Genomic DNA, 21,561 nt, shown 5'->3' with positions numbered 1-21,561 from the left:
ATTGTAACCCGGTCACCTGGATAATGGTTCTAAAAGTCGCTTGATGACTTGGGCCTAAGGTGGTGCCTTGGGTATTAGCCTAGCTGATTAATATTCCTCGAAACGTTGCGAAATTGTTGGTATCGAAAGATTCTATGCACCAGTTAAAAAAATAGTAATTCTATACCTCCTAAGTAGTTCTATTCAGTGGTTTCATCTCACGTGACACGACGTCATCCATGCTTTTTCACATAGAGGAAAAACCCGCGCAAAATGGCGGCCATAGTGAATTTACTCTATTGTGTAGTAGGAAAGATTTCAGCCCAAACTAACAACCTATCCAGTAAAATTAATACCATAGTATTGAAAATTTCACTTTAGTATCTAATATACCAATTTTTAAACGAAATTTTAAAGATCTAATAATTATGTACAATTATCCAATGATGACGTCACTTATTGACGTTTCGTATAGAGTGCATTCATGGTGACGTCATGCTTTATCTCAAAACTAAAATGGTAGCCATGTCAATGTTATAGAGTTATACAGGAATCCATATCTCTACTTGGAATGCTTATCGCGGCAGATTTTCGTCTCGATGTGGCTGACGGTTTTTTCGATGTCACTATGTTAACTTAACAACCAACAATGTGAGAGGGGAGCGCGCGCAGAGGGGATTTTTTATCTCGTAGGCGGGGCCAAAGCCGTCAGAGTGATCTTACTATACGCGATACGCCAGGATAAGCATTCCAAGTAGAGGTATGGATTCCGGAGTTATACTATATTATTCCATAAGTATTACATTCAACATTAGTGCTATGGCCGCCATCTTAAACCAATACTCTCAGCAATCCCTAATTTAAACCACAATCGACACCATATCTGCCAAATGTATTAGTTTCTCATCAAGTCGCCGACTCTGAAGGACAAATAAAAAGTAATGGGCATTGAAATTAATCACCCCAACCATATTTTTATATAATAGTTTTTCAGTCATTTATTAACTTTAAAATTAATGTTTGGACGCGAGCGAAGGGTAGGGGTGTGAATGACGTTAAAATATTTTTTTTTCACTTCCTTTTTCCTTCGCTAGACGTCGCCTTGCCATTAACCATATTTAATTAGCTTTTCGCTTACAAAAGAATTTCTCAGAGTTACCATAAGGGGGTGTTAAAATATACCGTACTACTTTTAAAGGTACAACGAAAAAAAAATACAGAAAATCCAAAACCTGTCTTGTCCTCGATTTAAACTACGCGAGATTAAAACTAATTAATTAACAATCAGGAAATAAGGGGGAGGGGAGGATAAATGTAATTACAAAATTTAAGAAAAATGCGGTTGTAGGCGAGTACACGTTTTTAATTAATGCCCAAGTAATTAGTTTTTTTTGTCGCTCATAATGTAGAATTAAAACCAGTTTCAAAAATAGCAGCGTCGGTATATATGTCCTATCCAGAGACAGCCCGGAGAAAATAAATTGATTATTTTTAATTAATATCGCTTTCAATGAAATTTTGGGTTGGGTGTTTTCTAATTAACCAAAAGATAAAAGGAAACAGGTATTTTTGAATAGCTTTACTCAGATAATTGTAATTTCTAGGGATAAATTTTAGGAGGGTAATTAATATGTAATGTCATTGTGATATTTTTAATTGCTTTTAAAATTAATTATTTTTATGGCGTACGTGATTTGAATTTAATTACGGGTAATATAATTCTTTGATAGAATATTCTTTGTATTATTACATAATTTCAATCTGATAAGAAAGGCTACATTACATTTTATTTCAATAATTTATTAATTTTGCAAAATTATAATTTTACGCGCTATTAAATCTATTTTAAATAATAAATTATTGTATATTTTACCTGTTAATTTGTATAATTCGAATAGTGTTTGTTATTACAATTTTTAAAGTGTTATTTTTTAACGCTTAACAATTTCTATGCTAGATCCAAATTAATATTAATTTATTGATATTATTAATATTGTTATTACGTTTATAATGTAAAATTATCGGTATTCAAATATTTTTTGATTGACTAATTAGTTGAATTTAATATTAGGTATATGCCAGATCCAAATTTCCAAAGCTAGAAATTAATATTAATTTACTGATATTATTAATATTAAGATTATTATTATTACTATATAAAATTATTAATACTGAAATATTTTATTCTTTAATTTGCCTAATTAGAAAGTTTCCTGTAATTTAAATTTGTGGAAATATGGTTTATTAATTTACCATTAGATCTTTGCAACTGAAAAAATTCCAAAGGCATAAATTAATATTTATTTATGTTATTAATATTAAAATGATTTTTATAATTATAATATGATATTATTAATTATAAAGTATGGTATATTTTGTTTTTTGATTGGACTAATTGGAAAGTAGCAGTAGAAATATTTTTTATTAATTTAACATTAGGTCTAGGGGTACTAAATATTTTCCATAAACCCTAAATTAATATTAATTACCAATTAAGAGATATCAAGGTATCGTAAGCCGATTATAATACATAAAAAAGAAAGTAACAGCGCCATCTCTCATTCTAGATAAACTTTAAAAAGTTGAAATTCCCAGGATGGAGTTTTTGGGGGAATAATGTAAAAAAGGGCTTTCGGGTGAGATGGGAGGGGGGACGGGAATCTAACGAGGGGGGCGGAATTTCCTCTAATGTTTCGGCCAGTGTTTGAGAGTTGCCAGCAAATGAGCTAGGGAAAGAGAGAGCGAATACTATATAGGCCTTGGCTGCTTCAGTTTCTCTATCCTTACACCGTAATACCTAATGTTGGAAAGACAAGCGATACCCCGCTCGTACTAGAAAGCAATTTCTCTTTTGAAAAAAGGAATCCGGGGATCACCCGTAAAGGTCGCTTTGCAATTAAGCCCGCCCCTGATAGTTGGGTTTTCCGGCGAATACACAGCTGATTTCTGTTATTTCTCAAGTCCACGTTTATTAAATGCGGTGTTAATAAATGGTGATATTTATACTAGGGACAATATGAATATTTGAAAATTATACTATTGAAATAATTATTTTTAATTGCTTATATCTCAGCAAATATTCGTTAGAGAGGTTTAGTTTCAATTGCTAAAATTAATTACGTTAAGAAATCTTTCCAATTCCGTTTAAATCTAAAATCATGACACTCACCCTTTAATGTCAATTATCTACAATTACTATTAGGAAAGATTGAGTTGAGGTAGGTTACACACGGATTTTGATAAAATTTAACTTCGTTCCTCTGTACTAACCTTTTCTTTTAGAGTACTGAACTATTTGCAATTCAGTCAAGTACTTTCAGAATAAAATACTACACTCTAGCTTTTAACAGTCGTAGAATACGAGATCCAATTACGATAGTTAATAAGTTCATTATTTAAATTTATCTATCCATATCCGTTTAAATCTAAAATCATGTCGCTCACTCTTTAATATCGAATCTTAAGGAGGAATACTACAGTGGCCATTGTCTACTTTCGCGCTATTTCAAGCTGAACTCTTTTAATTTGGTATTTTAACTTATAAAATTAATATTTAAATGTAGAACAGCCTCTTGTTTAGTGCTTAAAATAATTTTGAAAATTTTAAATTTAAAAGTAATTAAGTTAGGACCTTATATCTCGTTAACTATTAATATTAGAATTATCAAAATTATTTTAAGCACCAGAGAAAGGTTCAGCCTAATAAGAAAAATATACTTCAATTATGTAATTGTTAAAACAAAAATGTTCAGCTTGAACGAAAAAGAGGCTTTTACTGTATTCTTCCCCCTTAACAAACAGGACTTAAATTATTTCTTTAATATCGAATCTTAACTAACACAACTTAAATTATTTATCGTAGAACAATTACAATTTCATTGACGTAATATATTGTAAATGGGTGGTCCCTGACATTTTTTTACGTTCTTAAGAAAATGGTGGCTGAGAATGGGGGGGAAGGAGGGGAGTGGAATTCGTAACAAAAAAATTGTGGGTGGAGAGAAGAGAGGATGGAGAATCTTGGATGGCTAGGGCAGCTTTCTTTCGCAATTGTCTTGGCTAGTGATCAATATTCATTGCTAACGAAGCTGAGGATTATGGGATGGCGGCTCGCGGAGGAGGATGCCACACCAGCTCCCCCTGCCGACGAAAAAGAGGGCGAAAAAAAATCCCGTCTATAGGCGGCCGCGACTGTATTTGTGACTATCACCCCCCCACTCTTCCCGTAAGAGACTCGATCCGAATCTTAGCTGATATTTCGACCCTTTTCACCACTAGGCCCTAAATTAATATAAACTATACCCTCCGTTAGGCTCGTAGTTACGCTACCGGGTGACCGGCGATTCCCGTCTTGTTTGGAAATTAATTTGTTTATCGATTTTTCCCCGCTAGCACCCCTGTATGGACGGAAAGACGCTCTTACGGGGGATGTATTCGTTTTTGGGGGCTAACTTCCCTATAAGGAAGGGTTTTTTTAGCCGGCGAGTTATAAGAATCGAGGGTGAAGGGGGGCTAAATTTGGGGTCCTATTTGAACGGAAGTATCTTTATTTTGGTATTATACAGGTTTTAGTACGCGGAACTTACCAAAGCTCAAATTTAAACTTAAAGATAACGTATTTAGATCGAGATTTAGTTCATAATGAAGATGGTATTTTGGGTTATTTCATAATTTGATATTTTTACAAAATTTTATAATTGTATTGTTTGACTTTTATTATTACTGGGTAATAGTTGACGTAATGTAAATATTGTTCCTTAGTAATCGTTAAATTGGTATTTTCAATCTCCAAGTAATTTCAGAAAACAGAAGCTGATTTTAAGATGCAGGGCTTGCCACCACCCTCCTACGCATTGTAACCCGGCCACCTGAATTAAAGGCTTCAAAAGTCGCTTGATGACTTAGGCCTAAGGTGGTGCCTTGGGTATTAACCTAGCTGATTATTATTATTATTATTATATCAGAGTACGATTTTCACGTTGATTTCTTTTTAAAGGCTAATTTGAGATTTTGGAACTGATTTTCGTTAATGTTTTGGGATTTTCAAGCTAATTTTTTAAATTTTTAAATTGATTTTGGGTCCAGATTTTGGGATTTCAAGGTTGATTTCGAGATTTGAAAACTGAATTTCGTCTTGATGCTCAGATTTTTAAAAAATGGACTAGATTTTTACGATTATGTCATTCTTGAAAATACTATCGCGTACCTACTTAATCGTTAAATATTGATTAAGTATGTAATTTTAAGTACGGCTATTCAAGTATGTATTTTAATTTCGCAAAGTGGTATACAAAACGTGGATCGAACTTTTCCAATTAGTAAATTACGGATTTTATTCGCGAGGCAATTTTTAAAGAAAAGTAACTTTTAAATATTCTCAACGGGTCATAATTAAAGTTCCTGTAGTACGACGCTAGTACTCGGCGTAAACCATCGTGTCTACGCTTAAGTGACGTGGCGTAAGAGGCTAGGCTGTGCTAGGAGTCGAAACGGGGGGTAACAATTAAGATCGGGCGTCTATGGTTCCGCTAAGCGGTATCCCGCGGTAGCAACAAGCAATTTAGTAAATCGAGCCGGCTCCACATATAGTTGTTCCCATCTACATTAGGCCTAATGTACACCGCAATCGCCATTAAGCTTCGCTCGACTCGGCCAATGGCCACCCTAGCTCGAGTTCGGCTTTCCCCTCTCGCAATTAAAGAGACATCGTACTCGGAATAAACAAGCAGCGAACAATAGGGTGGGCGGAAGGGTGGGCGACGTGATGAAGAGCAATCAGCGAAGACGCATCCAGGATACCAGCAATTAGCGGACGGGAGATTCCTAGTCTCTCTCTCACTCGCCACCACTAATCGGACATTGTACGCGAAGGTTACAGTCTGCTCATTTCGTATACCACGTTTAGTGTCGGGTGAGGGTATTGGCTCTGGGCGCGGAGTGTAGCTTTGAGGTTTTCCCCGTTAATAAGTTTCCGCAGTGTCGCCCTCTGGTTTGGCGGCGTGGCAGTCATTGGTTTGCCGGACAACGTTGCTTTAATAGGTGGCGTCTATTAAAGACAGCGCCGTGGCTCCCGGACCAGGATAATGCCGCAGCGACGTGTGTTACTAGAGAGACCTGTAATCAGTGCAAATAGTCAATTTGCTGAGCTTTATTCCTAGACGATTAACGAAGGAGTAAGTTTCCTTCCCCTGACCCTTCCATCGGAACTCTTACGGTCTTTTGGTTGTGGTTTGCGGGGAAGGGTAGGAAAAAGTCCAGCGTGTTTCGTAGTTTGCTGTGTTATCTCGTGGTCGAGTGTTTGGCTTTTACGTGTCCGTGAAATGCGTGCTGTCGATGGTGTACTAACAAGGAGACGAACCGAGGTGATTTTCACTTCTTTTGTTTAAATTCGGGGGATAAGTAGACCTTTATGTAACTTGAAATTTCCCAAAAGGAAAAGTTTCGACGGGATTTAGTTTTGCCATGGCAACAGAAAACGTTTTTGATTCCTTAAATACTACTATGAAAATTAACATGGAGAAATCGCAGATTTTAATTTTGAATAAATTTAAATATTTAAAAAATTAATTATATTACAAAAACACATTTATATTTAGCGAAATATACATGCATTTACCCATTTTAAACAATATAAGCAAAATTTACTTGTATTTTCCCAATTTGCCTATTTTTCCACAAATTTACACTTATTTACCTAAATGTACAATTTTTTTAACACAATTTTTTAATATTTTAAAATATTTTAAAGGGGGACGCTAAAAATCAAATATTTTAAAGGGGGACGCTAAAAATCAAATATTTTAAAGGGGGACGCTAAAAATCAAATATTTTAAAGGGGGACGCTAAAAATCAAATATTTTAAAGGGGGACGCTAAAAATCAAATATTTTAAAGGGGGACGCTAAAAATCAAATATTTTAAAGGGGGACGCTAAAAATCAAATATTTTAAAGGGGGACGCTAAAAATCAAATATTTTAAAGGGGGACGCTAAAAATCAAATATTTTAAAGGGGGACGCTAAAAATCAAATATTTTAAAGGGGGACGCTAAAAATCAAATATTTTAAAGGGGGACGCTAAAAATCAAATATTTTAAAGGGGGACGCTAAAAATCAAATATTTTAAAGGGGGACGCTAAAAATCAAATATTTTAAAGGGGGACGCTAAAAATCAAATATTTTAAAGGGGGACGCTAAAAATCAAATATTTTAAAGGGGGACGCTAAAAATCAAATATTTTAAAGGGGGACGCTAAAAATCAAATATTTTAAAGGGGGACGCTAAAAATCAAATATTTTAAAGGGGGACGCTAAAAATCAAATATTCTAAAGGGGGACGCTAAAAATCAAATATTTTAAAGGGGGACGCTAAAAATCAAATATTTTAAAGGGGGACGCTAAAAATCAAATATTTTAAAGGGGGACGCTAAAAATCAAATATTTTAAAGGGGGACGCTAAAAATCAAATATTTTAAAGGGGGACGCTAAAAATCAAATATTTTAAAGGGGGACGCTAAAAATCTGCGATTTCTCCATGTTAATTTCTTTTTTAAATGTTTTATTTAAACAATTTTTTTTAATTGAACAAAAGATTTAGTCCTGTTTTTAAAAGTTAAAACTACCTAAAACTAAGCCATAAATTTAGAAACGTTAAATATACAAATACACAAATTTCAATATGATCTAATACCAAAATCAAAGTAATTTTTCCTAATAAAAAGGTACTATATAACTTAAAATTTAAGTCAAATTTAATACTCTTAAAAAACGTTTTAATTAAATACTTTTAAAATACGTTTTAATTAAATACTCTTAAAAAAAACTTTTTAATTAAATTCTCTTAAAAAACCTTTTAATTAAATACTCTTAAAAACGTTTTAATTAAATACTCTTAAAAAACGTTTTAATTAAATACTCTTGAAAAACGTTTTAATTAAATACTCTTAAAAACGTTTTAATTAAATACTCTTAAAAAACGTTTTAATTAAATATTCTTAAAAACGTTTTAATTAAATACTCTTAAAAAACGTTTTAATTAAATACTCTTAAAAACGTTTTAATTAAATACTCTTAAAAACGTTTTAATTAAATACTCTTAAAAAACGTTTTAATTAAATACTTTTAAAAAACGTTTTAATTAAATACTCTTAAAAAACTTTTTAATTAAATATTCTTAAAAACGTTTGAATTAAATACTCTTAAAAAACGTTTTAATTAAATACTCTTAAAAATATTTTTAATTAAATACTCTTAAAAAACGTTTTAATTAAATACTCTTAAAAGCCTTTTAATTATATACTCTTAAAAAGCCTTTTAATTATATACTCTTAAAAAACGTTTTAATTAAATACTCTTAAAATACGTTTTAATTAAACAGAAATGTTTTAATTAAACAAAACTTTTATTTATGTATCTTTTATTATTTAAAATTACCGATGGTTACGCCACAAATTCAGAAACGTTAAATGTACAAAAGGAAACCATATTATACCAAATTATATTTATTATTTTTAAATATACGTACAAATAATAACGCAAAAAAATTATCTTCAATTTTAATCCTACATCTAAACGCGCGTACTTTTTATTCCAGCATAAATGGATCGATACCTCATAAATTTATTAAATTAAATTCCACATAAATAAAATAAAAAAAATTGCCTCAAAATACGCTCATTAATATTTCGGAACTCTGAAGAGTAAAAAACGATTAAAAACGTGCTCGGCAGAGGGCCTTAAAAACGTGGCGTTAATAAACCGTTACCGCTCGCACGCGGAAAGAAAAACTAAAAATAAAAAAAAGAAATCCATAATACTTTAAAATTAACTTTATTTCCAGGCATAAAAAATCGGAGTCCTACGAAATTAAGCTCCACGTTCCTTCGCGTTCCATATCCTAACGAATACCAACTATGGTAGAGGTTGATACGTACGTTCCGGAGTTTCGACCAAACTCCTAACGGGGCACCGCTTTCTTGGAAAAAAATCTTCATATTGCTTGGGTTATTACGGAAGACCGTTAAGTTAGTGGAGCGTGGGGAGGGGGTTATTTAATGCAGTAGACTACCCTCAGCGCCTCCTACAATTTTTAGAAAGTTCGCCATTATAGATTGGGCCATGCAAATTGGAATTATTGGCGGAAATTTTAATCTCCCCTCCCCCTTTGGTGCTGCTCCCCTGCTTGCCAGCATCCAATCTTTATCTAGGAGGATAGAATAAAAAAAATTCCTTTTTAAAAAGCTACCGCTTTCCCCCTGTAAAAATCTTTACCAATTTTTATGTAAATTCCTCCTTTACTTGATGATGCTTCTAGAATTTTTTTCCCTTCTTCATCCTGAGCTTCTTTTGGTGAAAAGCGTAATTATTTTTTGGGAGCTTGAATGCGCTTCTCCTCATCTTCTCTCAGCCTCCGGATTTTTAGTCCTTTACCGCCTTTCGAAGTTGTCATTGGGACGTAACTACTGATGTTATGAACGTTACTGTTTGTCGTGTTGGAAATCTTTAGGCATAAATTAGTTTTATTTATCTTGCAACGATAAAAATAGGCAATTTTATTATAAGACGAGTATAACGTAGCAAGTGTAGAATTAGATATTTGAAGTTTGTAGTAATATAATAATTATCAGGCAACACCTTAGACCTAAGTTTTCTAGCGACTTTCAATACCCTTATGGCCGGGTTACAATGCGTAGGAGGGTGGTGGCAAGCCCTTCATGCCAACAGCTCCCTACACTATTACCTTTAACCTCAACAAGTTTTTATGGAAGGCGATACCAAAGAGCTCGAGATAAAACCCCTTTAAAACAGTGGGGAGGTAACTTGTAAACTCAACGCGGAAGGAGTGGTTCCGAGTTTTCACCCAATGCGACAAGATGGGATCGAACCCGGCTCCTCTTGCTCCTAGGAGCAAGTGCTAACCACTCCGCCACCCCACATCCGTGTGTAACAATAGTGACTCGCGTGAAATAGCTCGTGCCAGTAGCGCGCTTTATTATAAACCTATTTAAGTTTCGGATTTTTTGAAGCGGAAACGTTCGGCTCCTCCCCTTTTAATAAAAAATACTATCCTGATACTAGAACTAACTTAGACAAAAGCCATAGTAGCTTTCCTTCTAAATTAGCAAGATTTTTCCTCTGACTAAAGTGCAGATGGCGCTACACAACATTAAGGCACTTTCTCACTTCTATTTAATAACAATACACAATGCTCGCTCGGTTGCACTTTCCAATAGGTGCTTAAATAAACCCCTCTCTGACTGACTTGCCCCCTGTTGAAAAATGCTGCCAGATCTATGAATAGAAATTTCACAGCTTTGGCAGTATAAAGAGAAACCATAGACAAAACAGTTATAAGTCCAGTTGCAGCAGCAAAAACTCTATAATCGGCTATGAATGATCTTTTATTTAAAGGACTATTAACAAGAGCCATTCTCAGCTTTGGCAAGAGCCACAAAGCGGCAAAGCACCCTAGTGTTGGACAGCGTCATCTTCATTACATTCTTGTAATTTTAATCGTTTTACTGTACTTGCTAAATAACTATTAACTACTTACTATTACCATAAAATACCAGCGAGACCAAAATGAAAATTACAATCTGGTTTTGACAATCTTGTTTTTTTTTAAGTTTTTTTTTTTCAATATTTCGCCCCCCCCCCCCTAGTTCCCGCTCGTATCTTAACTCTGAGCGCTTTAGGAGCGAAAATTTAATTTCACCTTGGGTTGTCATATAAGGGGATGGGCTTCAAATTTTGACTATAACTTGGCTATAGGCTCTCTTGCACGGAACGGAGTGAAGATAAAGTTTGTACTCTAACTATACGCGCCGAAAAGACGAAGAAATATTATTTTAACAAGATATTGATTTTTCTTAAATCTTTCATCGCCGCTAGTACTTAAATTTGGCAGCACCATCGACGCGGTGTCGAGTTGCGTTAATTATAAATTCGAATGGGTTAGTTATTTTCTATTGTAGGATATTTCATTAGTGGTAACTTATGTGGTAATGTAGTAGGTAGCGGTACCTACGTCAAATTAATATAGTGCACTCTATCGGATGATAACCTTACCTAACCGTAAACTAACCTAACCCATCATAACCGTACCTAACCAATGGCTAACTTAATCTAACCGATCTTAAACTAAGCTAACCGTAAACTAAACTGATGTAACTTAATGTAACCAAACCTTTAATAACATTATCAAAAGTCAAAATTTCAGCCAGAGATTCCAACAGTAGACCGGTTTCGCCCTTTTGGGGCTCATCAGTACTGTGTAGGAACTCTGGCTATCCTCGGAAATCTGCCGATATCAGTAAAACTAATACACAATCAGAGTGCCCTATATGTGAGTAGTCCAGTGCAATTTATAGTGAAATTCTTCACCAATTATTGCATGGCGGTCGCTATTCAGCAGACATCTTTTACGCTCGGGCTTCCGTTGAAATCCAACGTTAAGATAGTTATATCAAAAGTCATCACTTCAGCCAGAGATTCCAACAGTAGACCGGTTTCGCCCTTTTGGGGCTCATCAGTACTGTGTAGTAACTCTGGCTATCCTCGGAAATCTGCCGATATCAGTAAAACTAATACACAATCAGAGTGCCCTATATGTGAGCAGTCCAGTGCAATTTATAGTGAAAGAATTTCACTATAAATTGCACTGGACTGTTGGAATCTCTGGCTGAAATTTGGACTTTTGATATAACTATCTTAACGTTGGATTTCAACGGAAGCCCGAGCGTAAAAGATGTCTGCTGAATAGCGACCGCCATGCAATAATTGGTGAAGAATTTCACTATAAATTGCACTGGACTGTTGGAATCTCTGGCTGAAATTTTGACTTTTGATATAACTATCTTAACGTTGGATTTCAACGGAAGCCCGAGCGTAAAAGATGTCTGCTGAATAGCGACCGCCATGCAATAATTGGTGAAGAATTTCACTATAAATTGCACTGGACTGTTGGAATCTCTGGCTGAAATTTTGACTTTTGATATAACTATCTTAACGTTGGATTTCAACGGAAGCCCGAGCGTAAAAGATGTCTGCTGAATAGCGACCGCCATGCAATAATTGGTGAAGAATTTCACTATAAATTGCACTGGACTGCTCACATATAGGGCACTCTGATTGTTTATTACTTTAATAACATTACCTGACCGTAAACCTATCTAATCTAACCCCACCGTAATCTAACGTAACCTAAACCATAACAACATTAAGCTAACCTTATTTATTCCATCATAACCTACCTAACCGTAAAATTATCCTAACCTAACCAAACTGATCCTAACCTTACCTAATCGGAGGATAACCTACTCTAACCCACCATTACCTTACCTAACTCTAAACTAACCTAGCCCACCCTAACCTTACCTAACTCTGACCTAACCTAACCCACCCTAACCTTACCTAACTGTAAACTAACCTAACCCACCCTAACCTTACCTAACTGTAAACTAACCAAACCCACCCTAACCTTACCTAACTATAAACTAACCTAACCCACCCTAACCTTACCTAATTGTAAACTAACCTAACTCACCCTAACCTTACCTAACTGTAAACTAACCTAACCCATCCTAACCTTACCTAACTGTAAACTAACCTAACCCAACCTAACCTTACCTAACCGCAAGCCAACCTAACCTTATCTAACCCAACCTAACCCTAAACTAACTTAACCCAGGAGCAATTTTTCTCCAAACGATTAAACAATAAATAGCGCTTCATAAAAAATTCTGTTAACACCGTTTTATCGTTTTTTATGCCTCTGTAATATCAGAGTACTGAAGAGGAATCTAATGTAATTAAAAATTAATTATCGCCTCCATTTTCTCTTAAGAATTTGTTATAGGGAGACAGAAATTATCTGCTTTATCACGGAGCAGCGCTCCAATGTGGAAAGCGATTCGCTTCGGGATTTGCTTTAGATTGCCCGATGGGAATAATAATAATTACTTCGTAACGGCAAATATTTGATAATGGAAACCCAAATTTACTTATGATCTGATTCCGTTTTAATTATCATTTAAGTGACCAACAGTGAAACCCTAAATTAAGCCCATGCCCATTAAAAATGTTCACTAAAATTAACATAGGAATTAAGATATTATCTTTGCACCCAAATTAACGTAGAAATTAAGATATTATCTTTGCACCAAAATTAACGTAGAAATTAAGATATTATCTTTGCACCAAAATTAACGTAGAAATTAAGATATTATCTTTGCACCAAAATTAACGTAGAAATTAAGATATTATCTTTGCACCAAAATTAACGTAGAAATTACGATATTATCTTTGCACCCAAATTAACGTAGAAATTAAGATATTATCTTTGCACCAAAATTAACGTAAAAATTAAGATATTATCTTTGCACCAAAATTAACGTAGAAATTAAGATATTATCTTTGCACCAAAATTAACGTAGAAATTAAGATATTATCTTTGCACCAAAATTAACGTAGAAATTACGATATTATCTTTGCACCCAAATTAACGTAGAAATTAAGATATTATCTTTGCACCAAAATTAACGTAGAAATTAAGATATTATCTTTGCACCAAAATTAACGTAGAAATTAAGATATTATCTTTGCACCAAAATTAACGTAGAAATTAAGATATTATCTTTGCACCAAAATTAACGTAGAAATTAAGATATTATCTTTGCACCAAAATTAACGTAGAAATTAAGATATTATCTTTGCACCAAAATTAACGTAGAAATTACGATATTATCTTTGCACCCAAATTAACGTAGAAATTAAGATATTATCTTTGCACCAAAATTAACGTAAAAATTAAGATATTATCTTTGCACCAAAATTAACGTAGAAATTAAGATATTATCTTTGCACCAAAATTAACGTAGAAATTAAGATATTATCTTTGCACCAAAATTAACGTAGAAATTACGATATTATCTTTGCACCCAAATTAACGTAGAAATTAAGATATTATCTTTGCACCAAAATTAACGTAAAAATTAAGATATTATCTTTGCACCAAAATTAACGTAGAAATTAAGATATTATCTTTGCACCAAAATTAACGTAGAAATTAAGATATTATCTTTGCACCAAAATTAACGTAGAAATTAAGATATTATCTTTAAATTAACGTAGAAATTAAGATATTATCTTTAAATTAACATAGAAATTAAGATATTATCTTTAAATTAACATAGAAATTAAGATATTATCTTTAAATTAACATAGAAATTAAGATATTATCTTTAAATTAACATAGAAATTAAGATATTATCTTTAAACTAACAAAGAAATTAAGATATTATCTTTACACCCAAATTAACATAGAAATTAAGATATTATCTTTAAACTAACAAAGAAATTAAGATATTATCTTTACACCCAAATTAACATAGAAATTAAGATATAATCTTCACACCCAAATTAACATAGAAATTAAGATATTATCTTTACACCCAAATTAACGTAGAAATAAACTCAAGTAGCCAGACTAGCGTGCACTTTATCGTCCAATATCTACATACCCTTAAATCCCCCCAAAATACACAGCACCCGAACTCCCCTTCTTTTCTATTAGAGACTATGGATTTTCTGACGATATTATTTATCGATATCGTTCTTATTACGGGCCCTAAAACGTTAGCCGGGGGGAGGAGTAGTAGCACTCCCCCTCAGGCAGCCTCCATCCTGCTAGGCTGACTGCGCCATTAGTGTGCTCCGTACCAGAGAGAGAGAGATCCATTTACATAAATTAGGCGCGGGCTAAAATGATCGGGATGGTGACTAAGCCCTCATTCGCGCCCCCCCCCCCCCCTCGCTATTCTCTCTTCGTCCCTGGGAAATAATTCTGCTTCATTAAACTTCTTTGTTACCTTGGCTACGGCGAAGTAACGATGGGGAATTCGCCGATGTCCTCCATTCGTTGCCATGACGACGGTTTAAAAAAGCTTTTAGGATTTTCTCTCAAATAGGCATTAGCTATTCATAAGGCATTCCGTTCAGTCTCTCGCTGGAGTATACCTTTAATGTCTTTCGCGATACTTTTATGTTTTATATATTTTACAGCGTTCTTTAATTCGCGGACTAATATTTGTCTAGTTGGTACTTCTCTCTCTTAGTTAGATTTATCTTTGAGCGTTGTTAGCTGCTTTCGAGGTAATAAAAAATAATGAAACGGTCTTTTCGGAAAATAATTGAATAGACCAATGTTCTCTCCGAAGATTTTAAATTGAATCGAGATTTTGTTTTTTTCCTTCTTAAGTTTCGTTTGCGAAATTTAATTGTATGGGCGCTGGGAATGGAATGGGTTGTACAGGGTCTTCCAATTGTACTTGGTTTGTTTTTGGAATGAGGGGGTTAGTTAATTTGTTTTTTCCGACTGGATTTAACCAAAAATAATTAAACTTTGTTATAATTTCGATTGTATTATGGTTGTCATCGCTTTAAATTATTTAAGTTTACGGTATTTACAAGATGGAATTTATTAATTTAATTGCACTTAGAACATTTTTATTTTTAGTAAGTGTAGCGATAGTATACATAAATTGAAACGATGCACGCTTAACACTATTTAACGTGTTGTGACCTAAGATTAAAAATGGCGTAGCTTTTGAATTTACCTAGATTTAATAAAATTAATTAATCATTGATTAAAATTATTTTCGCTGGTCTATTTTTTCGCAATTAATAAGATGTTATTTTTAATTGTACTTGCAAAATTTAGAGTTCTAATAAAATAAATTAATGAAATTGACGTTAGAGACATCTTCCGTTCATAATTGTAACTATTTTTCGCTTGTCATAGATTGAAAATAAGATTTTCGTAAAATTTAACTTAGCAGAAATATGTAATGTGAAATGTTTAAGAAAATTCGTTTTCCAAAACACTTTAAAACTCTTTTTATGGAATTTAATCGAAACCGGTTATCACATTATTATATTCAAGCCTCGACACGTAATGGATGAAAACTCGCCAGGGAAAAGTACTATTTTTGTCATCAGATGGCGCTGTCGTCAATTGATAATGTAATCCCCGAACTTTGTTAACTTCCACCAAAAAGCAGAAGAGGAATAATGCAAGCTTAGAAACTGATAACAATTTTGCTAGGATGTTAATGTTTGATAAATAATTAAGGCGTCGAGCAAGGACTGCGGGCCTAGTTTTATTATGGAACCCGGAGAAGACGCCTATAAAGATAAATCAAGCGCCTCCCGGAATTCGATATTAAGTCTTTTGTTATTAACACTGGCTGGCCTAATCTCATCGGGCCTCGGCTATACGGTAAAGATGACCATCTCAGTCAGCCCGGACCTTTGGCGCATGACAACCTATAGAGGGCAGCGCTAGACTCTCTCGCTCTCTTAATATAGGTGGCGCTAAGACCTGGGGCTAATACCCCCGCAAGCGGCGCTGGACCGATCTTATTATGTGATGGCGTAGGCTAGCGCTTTGCTTCATTGTTAAGCCTCTGCCTTAGCAAAGGCTTATTTGTTTTCTCGAACCAAGGCCCGAAGCTTCTTTAATGTACAAATTGGGATTAAAGGATAATAAAGAATGGCGCCCGCCTTGTTAGTTAGCGCCCCCTATCCTTTTTTTTGCGTCCCTTTTTATAGCTAATATATGTAACCTAAGGGTGTAATTTAGCAGGGTCCTTTTTAATATCTTATAAAAGACCCCATTCTTGGGTGTGGCGAGGGTTTTTTATTTTGAAGGATCCGCTATCTCGACTTATATCCGTTGTGTTTTTCGCTCTTTCCTAAATGAAATTAACCCCGTAAAGGCTCTTACAGTGGCCCTATTTAAGAATAGACTCGTTTTACGTCATCTTATATTTACCAGCTTTTATAGATAAAGTTAATGGTCGGATTCGTGAAAAGGTTAGTTAAACCCAGGCCTGATATGGTTTGGTCATGGATTAAAAAACTAAGGATGTTCAGCAGAGCTAGATATCTCTACTAAAAGAAGTGTAGCTAGGTGTCCCGAACTTGTATATGTCATCCCTTTCCTACCCCCCTTTTACTGCGGCAAACGGAAAAAGAATTCTAAATACGGCGCCACCTTTCGTTTATTCACGGCACCAAATTAACGCAGTCACGTCGTGCTCTCGTAGCGTGTTTGAAATATAACGGTTTCCACTTCATAACTGCAGACGAGCCAACCCAGCGGAGTGGTTAGCACTTTCCGATGAAAACTCGGAACAACTCCTTTTGTGTTGAGTTTGCAAGTTCTTCGGTTTCCACTTCCATAAAAACTAGTTGAGGTTAACGGTAATAGTTAGTGTAGGGAGCTGATGGCTCGCGTGGCATGCAGGGCTTGACACCACCCTCCTACGCATTGTAACCCGGCCACCTGAATTAATGGCTTCAAAAGGCCTAAAGTGGTGCTTTGGGTATGAGCCTAGCTGATTATTATTATTATTATTATTATTATTATTATTATTATTAAACCAACGTTGTTACGATTAGAGAAAAAACTTAAAGAATCCTTTAATCAGAATTATGTTAAGTAAATAATTAAGACATTTACAAATATTCTAATAATATTTCACATTTAAATGATTAACAAAACATTAACAAAGGATAGTGAAGACATTTTACTCCAGCTGCACTAGTGGACTTTACCTGTTTCTGTTTAATAACGGCGCCCGATGCACGCGTGGTGGTAGGTTCCAATTTACATGCGAAACATGCGTGCCGAGTGCCGTTATTAAATAGAAACAGAGGAAGTCCCCTAGCGTTGCGTAGCGCCATCTTCAGTATAGTCGAAGTAAAAATTCTTCCTCATTCCATAAAGTTTATTCATGGTTTATTGGTCATGTAAATGTGAAATATTATCGGAATATTTGTTATTAAATGTATTAATTTGTTATTTAACTATTAAGTAAACACTTCTTAGAACCTTAAAGGTAGTCACAAAATTGGCAATTTTTTTTAATAAAAATTAAATCAATATTTTGTATAAATAATTGTTTTTTGATTTGATTTGATTTAATTTAATTTATTGATTTTGGAACAATTAATGCCTCTTTTTCAGCCCAATTGATGGATACCTTTTGTTATCGGATAAATTATCTATATGTAATTATTTAATATTTTAGTTTGCTTAGATTTGCATCGTATTCGAATTGTTTTAGAACCTATTTTTTTTAAATATTTTGGTCTACTCTTTCGATAAAATATGCGTCAGTCGTGGTAAGGCTTTCTTGGTCCAGACCCACTTTAAAACAAGCACTGAAAGCGCCATCTAGCCGCTATCAACGACGACATTTCATCCTTAATTACATTTAAAACGCGGTATCGCTTACGTGCCTCCCCCTCCAACCACTTAAAAACAAATTAACCACTAAACGGTTTACACAGCATCCCCATTAAAAGACTAAGCTCATAATTCATAATTAATTTCCACTCATTAACTCCTCGAAGAAGATAAAAAAAAGTGGTCGGTTAGACGCAAACCCGACCACTTAAGACACTCAATTAAAAGCGCCGCTAGAAAGTCCTAATGAGCGTCATCAAGAATTTTCGCGTCTTTACTTAATAGGGTAATTTAGAAGCTCCTCCTAGGATCAAAATTCCGTTTAAAAAGCGCTTAATTCCGCCGCCACTAGAGGGCTCCTCCATCGAAGAGGAGTGGAAAAATCAGCCTAATTAAGCCTTTGGTTTTTTTCCACCGACCGAGTGATTAACACAGGTCGGAGCACTTTCCCGCCTTGCCTTTTCTTCTCGAACGAACCTCCCCCTTTTTCCAGCGACCACCACTCGGCGGCGCTAATTAGGTTTTAATGGATCCGCCCGATCTTGTTGCTCGTTAATTAAGCGGGGGAAACCGCGCGTTCCGACACGCTCCGTTAGGTGGCGTTGCAGAATGAGTAAATACTCTTTCTCTACCCCTTAATGAAAGCTTCTACGCTAATTAACCGAGGTTTTAACTTAGCTTCCTGTTCGCGTTTTTTGGTGGCTCACTGGCTTTACTAAAACAAAGGAATTGAGGGTATCCATTTTGTATGAGACAGAGTGCTTGGAAAAAAAGGGAAGGAACAAACACTGATAGCTGTGTATATTTCTTTTTTAATTTGGGTTTTTTTTCGGGGTTGGGTTTGAAGGGGAGTTGGATGCGGACTTTGTGTTCGCATTTTAATGAAGCGTGTTCCTTTCCCTCCGGGGATTCACGCGGTTTGATTAGTATTTGTTGGCTTGGAAAATTTAAAACTACGAAGCGATGGTGGCGCCGTCTGTTTTTACTACGAACAACTATTTGGCTTTTAATGAGGATGTATATTCGACGACTGCTTATATATTTGTAATATATTTCGTAATATATTATTTGGTTCTCGCATTGGTCAATCTGAACTGACCTTCGTCCATCCGAGACAAATGTTTATGTGCTTTACGACGACATTACAGAGTGTCCGGATTGTACGTAAGAGGAAGACAAGGCGGTCATTTGGTGTCCTCGCCGTCGCTCTTAGAGGCGCTTGACCCTTCCTGGAGTTTAGTTTAATGACCGCGGTCCCGTCGTAATTAACGTTAATGAGCCAAAACCTGATGGGTTGAGGAGAGCCCTCGGACGTACATTACTCCGTCCACTTCTAATCCTTGGGCAGTAGTACTTAGTGAGTGACCACCCTCAGAACGTAACCGTTTTTATAGGCGTACGGGTCACCCCTTTAGCCATTAGTCTCACCCTCTTCTGGCGTATGTTGGATAAAACGGACGGTTTGCTATGGGCAGTTGGCTTTTCGGTAGGGAAAACGTCTTAGCTTTATAGCAAGATGTTAGTAAGAGTGGGGATTTGAACTGTAGTTAACGTTGAACGTATGTATGTCGTTTTAACGTAACCCCAATTTTACTTGAAGCTGGTAAAATTTACTGACCTTAAGGTTTGTGTCCAAAGGTACGTTACAACCTCATAACGACATATGAAATCAACAAAGAAATTTGGTGTACAATTTCAAAAGCATAACATAAAAAACTGGAAATCAAATCAATTAAAAATATCATTAGTAAAAACTGGAAATCAAATCAATTAAAAAGAACAACGGAGATCAGAAGTCTGATGTATCAAATGTTTTCAGAAATCAGAAATACAAAATGATTTTGAGTAATATTTTAATTCAAAAGCCTCGAAGTAACATTTATTTTGAAGAACATGGATAACATAAAAATAATAATCAGCTAGGCTAATCACCCACCTTAGGCCCAAGCCATCTAGCGACTTCTATTGCCTTTAATTCAGGTGGCCGGGTTACAATGCGTAGGAGGGTGGTGGCAAGCCCTACAAGCCACGCGAGCCAACAACTCCCTACACTAACTATTACCGTTAACCTCTACAAGTTTTTATGGAAAGGGGAAACCGAAGAACTAGGGGAAAAACCCTTTAACCAGTGGGGGAGAGAACTTGCAAACTCTACGCAGAAAGAGTGGTTCCGAGTTTTCACCCAGTGCCTCAAGCTGAAATCGAACCCGGCTGCGAGGTGAAAGTGCTAACTTTCCACGGAAAATAACATTTCAAATAACGATAGCTTATATATTTTCTGAAGATTTTAATGACTAACTACGGCCAAATCGTGTATAAAATTCGTAATTTTTTGTAATTGGTCATACCTTGACATTGAAATCTAAAATATCTACATTTTAATTTTACATATTTCAATTGGTAATTAGTGGATACATTGGGTTTACTTTCGTGGCGTTATATTTATCCTAAACATTTCCTTTCTGTGGTCGGAGTGGGAAGCTCCCTTGCCCTTGTGCTTGGTCAAGTCCAGAGTCTGTCGGCAATGTTAAAAGTGACCGTGGTGTCCGGTAGAGAGAGAGAGAGAGAGGAGCGAAAGCGGCAGGCGTAAAGACAACAGATCGTCCCCAAAGCCTTCTCACTTCCTGGCTCTGTCAGCGGATCCATTTATCAGCCTCCCGAGAAGAGAGAGAAAGCCGAGTTTCGCCGGACATGGGGCACTTTTTTCTTCTCCTTTCTCGCCCTTTTCTGTCCGTTGACCATGGTTCCTCGCTGACCATTTCTCCTCATCGGCCTCGGACTCACCCTTTTTCGCGTGGACATCGACACCCGGAGACTAATGATTGCCATTTTATTTCTCTGCCTTTAATTATTACGCCCGCGACGCCCCCTGGTGACGACACCCATAACCATTAGGCGTCGTCTGCTAGGTGATTAGGCGCCCCTCTTAGCGACCCAGACAGCGGGCGGTTTCCCGCACTTCCCAAGATGCATCGCTCCCTCAACACTCTTTATACCATCGACTCTATCGAGGTCATATCGAACCTTTTCTTTTATTGATTAAACTGATGAGAACCTTCGCTACTACTTATTGGGTGAAGCTGGACTCGCGAACGGGAATATATTTCACGTGTAGACTGGACTAATACTCTTATTACTTGACTTTCAAACTAAATTTAAAAAAGGAAAACATTCCACGTTCTAAACTTAATTTCTAGTTACCTTCTAGTTTAGAGATCCCGAGACGGGCTAAAAAATGCCTTGATTAAAATGATGAGAAGCTTCCTACATCCTTATAGCAGAGAGTGTAAAGATTATGAGAGGCGTCTCTCTTTCAAAAAAGCGTACTAACTTTTT

The 21,561-nt window shown here is 35.5% G+C and overlaps 1 protein-coding gene across 1 annotated transcript in view; it reads left to right on the top strand.

The window, feature by feature from the left end:
- The window catches only part of LOC149951917 (uncharacterized), a 198,638-nt gene that overhangs the window by 127,730 nt on the left and 49,347 nt on the right, over nucleotides 1-21,561 (top strand). The gene's annotated exons all lie outside the window — the stretch shown is intronic.

Source organism: Leiobunum rupestre, chromosome 3, assembly GCF_980474605.1.
Source record: "Leiobunum rupestre chromosome 3, qqLeiRupe1.1.hap1, whole genome shotgun sequence".
Classification (NCBI taxonomy): Eukaryota; Metazoa; Arthropoda; class Arachnida; order Opiliones; family Sclerosomatidae; genus Leiobunum; species Leiobunum rupestre.
Note: the sequence above shows the minus strand (reverse complement) of the source record. Positions and strands in the feature narration are given on the sequence as shown.